This window comes from Rhipicephalus microplus, chromosome 6, assembly GCF_043290135.1.
Source record: "Rhipicephalus microplus isolate Deutch F79 chromosome 6, USDA_Rmic, whole genome shotgun sequence".
Classification (NCBI taxonomy): Eukaryota; Metazoa; Arthropoda; class Arachnida; order Ixodida; family Ixodidae; genus Rhipicephalus; species Rhipicephalus microplus.
Window position 1 is genome coordinate 2,207,723 of NC_134705.1, and position 4,873 is coordinate 2,212,595.

Genomic DNA, 4,873 nt, shown 5'->3' on the forward strand with positions numbered 1-4,873 from the left:
CCGGTGGTGGTGCCGCGCTTTTTTTCTTTGGGCTGATAGCTTTGAAGATATGTTCTGATGGTGGTGAGAGTGGAGCAGGATTGTCTCCGTGGCGCAATTGGCTAACGCGATCGGCTGTTAACCGAAAGGTAGGAGTTTCGAGCCCACGCGGTGGTGGTGCAGCGCTTTTTTTTTCTTTGGGCTGATACACGGGTGGCGGCGGCGGCGGTGAAAGGACGTTCGCCTAATCAGCTCTTTTTGCTTACCCAGACTACCTGAAAACGGTTGCCGTGGCTACGGAATCACATCTTGACGTCACTGAGCCTGCGGAAGTGTTTACGTGTTTCCGGCGTCGACATCGTACCTGGACACACGGGTGGCGGCGGCGGCGGTGAAAGGACGTTCGCCTAATCAGCTCTTTTTGCTTACCCAGACTACCTGAAAACGGTTGCCGTGGCTACGGAATCACATCTTGACGTCACTGAGCCTGCGGAAGTGTTTACGTGTTTCCGGCGTCGACATCGTACCTGGACACACGGGTGGCGGCGGCGGCGGTGAAAGGACGTTCGCCTAATCAGCTCTTTTTGCTTACCCAGGTTGGTGTCCTGCATTTCGGCGGCCGGTGCTTTAGGGTTCCTGCCTTGTTGGAATCGTTGCGCTGGAGCCATTTATCAAAGCGGCGCTCCTTTACAACGTTCAAATTTCCTCCATTTATTAGACTACCTGAAAACGGTTGCCGTGGCTACGGAATCACATCTTGACGTCACTGAGCCTGCGGAAGTGTTTACGTGTTTCCGGCGTCGACATCGTACCTGGACACACGGGTGGCGGCGGCGGCGGTGAAAGGACGTTCGCCTAATCAGCTCTTTTTGCTTACCCAGGTTGGTAAATTCGCTTATTTCTCAATACCGCCTTACCGCCACCGCCGTTGCCACCGTGTTTCAGTGCTTTGCTGAGTTCTCTGTGCATAATGTGCCTTTTTCCTAATTGAATGCTCCCGAATTGAGTGCGAACTGAGTGCTACTGTGAATGCCTGGACAACGTACCATGACAAGCACGTGCCAGTCTTGTGATGAGCCCCTCCCCTGTGATGGGCGTGTGCTGAAGTGCAACGAATGTGAGTCCTCTTACCATGTTGGCAGTTGTTCTGGCTGGTCGGAGACGACATTTAAGACTAAAGGAGAGAGCGGTCGCAGGGCATGGCGATGTGCTGCTTGCCGTTCATCTAAAGCGAAAAGTGGGGAGAAAACTAGCATGGACTCTGAGTTAACCATTTGCCTGGCAGATATAACTAGGAGGCTTGATGCTTTAGCAGGGCTGCCGGCTCAGGTTGGTGAGATTAAGGTCTCAATCCAGCTGTTGTCACAAAAGTACGATGACATCTTGAACTGTCAAGCTAAGCAGGAAAAGGACATTAGTAGCTTAAACAGACGCGTTGGGAAATTAGAGGCGGACTGCACCTCAAGTGATATTCAACAACTGAAAGCTGCGGTGAATGATCTCGAGTTTCGTAGTCGGAGACTAAACATAGAAGTTCACGGCATCCGGGTTACGCCAGACGAGAATTTGCTGTGTAAGTTGAATGATGTGGCCAAGATTGCTAACCTGCCAGAGCTGACTGGGAATGACATCGCCGCTATCCACAGACTTCCGGCAAAGCCAAACAAAACACCCGGAATTATAGTTCGATTTGCCCAGCAATCAATTCGTGATAAGTGGCTAGGAAGGCGGAAAGCCCTAAGAGATGCTTCGAATGTTTCGATCACTGAAAACATGACCCAGCAAAACAGAGAGCTGCTGCGCAACGCAAAAGACTGGGCACAGAACAATGGCTATCGTTTTTCATGGCACTGCAACGGCAAGATTCTCGTTAGGAAAAGAGAGGGTGATAGCGCGGTTGTCATTCGTCGTTTGGGTGACCTTGATAAGCTGTGATACTGTTACCCCGCATTGCATTGTTTACTTCCTGATATTCTTTTGATACTCGTCTTAACATGTTTCCCTTAACCGCACCTATAGACCTTATTAATCTTAAAAACTTGTATGACACTTGTTGTGAAAAAAGCCTCAGTTGCGTTCATTTCAACCTTAGATCGGGAAGGAATAAACAGGATGAGCTCGAATATTTTTTTAGTGAAGCACAAGTAAATTTTGACGTTGTGATGTTTTCGGAAACGTGGTTTGCTTCGGAAGATGATGTATTTACGTTTCCAACTTATAAATCATACTACATGAACCGCACAGGCAAAAGGGGTGGTGGCGTAGCTATGCTAATCTCAAGTAAAATAGACTGTGAATTGATGTCTGAATTCTCCTGCATTTCTCCTCTATATGAAATACTCACTGTTAGATGTGGTACATCAGTGTTTTGTGTATGTTACCGCCCTCCATCAAATAATGTCCGTTTGTTTTTTTCTTTTTTAGACTCACTGTTAGAATTTGTGAGTGAAAAAAAATATGCCTTGATTTTAGGTGGTGACCTCAACATCAACATGTTAGCTGAGAGCAGTGTTAAATTAGAACTTGAATCAATGTTAAGCTCGCATTATTGTCAAAATGTTATAACGGCTCCTACGCGAATCACTTCACAGTCATCAACACTCTTAGATCTTTTTATAACAAACTTTGATACTTCCCTTGTTACGGCTGGCACTTTGATTCACAATATTAGTGACCACATGCCTATATTTATGTTTGTTAACCAACTCAATAACGTACCCAAACAAGTGCGTGCAGAATTTTCCTATAGACTTATAAATCCTGAAACACTAACCCTCTTTAGAGAGCGCTTAGGCAGAACCGACTGGAGCAATGTGTTCGCAGCGAGTGCCGCCAATTTGGCATACGATTTATTTATGAACAAGTTCACCGAAATATACCTTCAATGTTTTCCCCTAAAGTCATTTAAAACATTTAAAAAAAGTCGGAAACCTTGGGTAAATAAAGAATGCCTTAAGCTTATAAGAAAGCGGGACCAATTGTTCAAGGCATTTATTGTGAGTAAGTCCCCTGAAGCCCTCAAAGCATTTAAAAAGCACCGAAACTTTGTCACCAAACGCCTTCGTGATGAAAAGAAACTATATTATTCGAACCTGTTTAACTCAACGCAAGGGCGTACAGAAAACGTTTGGAAGGCAATTAACAGTACGCTTAATAATCCACCGGAGGAATTAACCAAAATTGTGAAAGATGGTACAGAAATTCAAGGGCCTGATTTAGCTGATGCATTTAACGACTTCTTTTTGTCAGTTGGCGGCCCTACAACCAGTAGTACTTCTTTAAAATATATGAATATTCGAAATAACCAAACAATATTTCTAGAGCCAATTTCAGAGAGTGAATTAGTAGCGACATTTTTGACACTCAGTAATAGCAAAGCCACTGACGCGGACAATATTCAGATGAAACCTGTTAAGTATGTTATTGACATACTAGCACCCTGTCTTGCCTACATTTTTAACATATGTTTGTCCACAGGACATTTCCCGCGAAACATGCAGATAGCAAAAGTGACAGTTATCTATAAAAAGGGTCCCAGAAATGACATGTCCAACTACCGCCCTATATCGATTCTACCTGTATTCTCTAAGGGTCTGGAAAAAATAATTTTGAAACGTTTGAACTCTTTTTCTGACAAGTTCAACTTGATTACTTCAGCGCAGTATGGCTTCCGGAAAAATAAATCTACTGAGCTCGCGCTACTGGCACAAAAAGAATACATTCTAGAGAATTTTGAATCCCGAAATATGGTACTCGGTCTTTTTCTTGATTTCTCAAAAGCCTTTGACCTCATTAATCATAAAATTCTCCTACAAAAGTTGGACCATTACGGTATAAGAGGCGTTGCACACAAATTAATCACTTCATACTTGCAACACCGAACTCAATTCGTCGTAATTCAAGGCAAACATTCCGCAACAAAATCCATTAAAACAGGCGTCCCGCAGGGAAGCATTTTGGGACCGTTTCTCTTTATACTTTACGTTAATGAGATAGTTCGTATTGATGAATCTGCCCATTACATTATATATGCTGACGACACAAGTTTGTTTTTTTCAAGCAGATGTAGCAGCGATCTAGGTAGCCGAGCGAATAACGCACTGTCTAAAATTAACACATGGGCCCAAGAAAACTCTCTAAAACTAAACATAAAAAAAAACAAAAGCTGTTTTATTTCACCCCCGCCACACACAAGTTCAGTTTCCCATCATTTCGTTAAATAATTTAGAAATTGAAGTCGTCAAAAGTTTTAAATCATTAGGCGTGTATTTTTCACAAAACATGACATGGGATGATCACGTGAACCATATTATTACTAAACTATCTCGTATAATCGGCGTCATGCGCCGTCATTGCTACTATTTTCCTGTTTCTGTAAACATGCTCATATATAACTCGTTGTTTTCTTCATTATTGAATTATGCCTTTCTTGTATGGTCCACAACGACAACTGTAAACGTTTGCAAACTTACCATCTTGCAAAAGAAAGCTTTGCGTCTTGCCTCTAAATTACCACATCGCAGCCACACAGCAGAATTGTTTAAAAAACACTACATCATTCAGGTTGCATCAATATATGATTATAAACTAAGCCGTTTATATAAGTTCGGTTTATTGAAAAATAATGATACGATTGCTAGAATAGCCAGGTTAGAGAAAAATTTTCCTGCTTATAATGTACGTCAACCTGAAGTGTGGCACATATCAAAATGTAGAACGAAATACGGAAATCAAATGTTAAAGTTTCAACTGCCTACACTTCTAAACCGCATAATTAGGGAACATAACATTGATATATCTAGCATATCACCAAAAAAATTGCGATTAGTGTTTATATAATAATGTGATCTAGCGACTACCTCGGTGATCTTTCATTGTAATCTTTCATTGTTTC

The 4,873-nt window shown here is 42.5% G+C and overlaps 1 long non-coding RNA gene across 1 annotated transcript; it reads left to right on the forward strand.

Moving 5' to 3' along the window:
* The first annotated feature begins 204 nt into the window (after positions 1-204).
* LOC119167718 (uncharacterized) lies at positions 205-1,078 on the forward strand. The gene is made up of 2 exons (XR_012884065.1): positions 205-575; positions 698-1,078. It is a non-coding gene; the product is annotated as an uncharacterized LOC119167718 (long non-coding RNA).
* Positions 1,079-4,873: the final 3,795 nt, after the last annotated feature.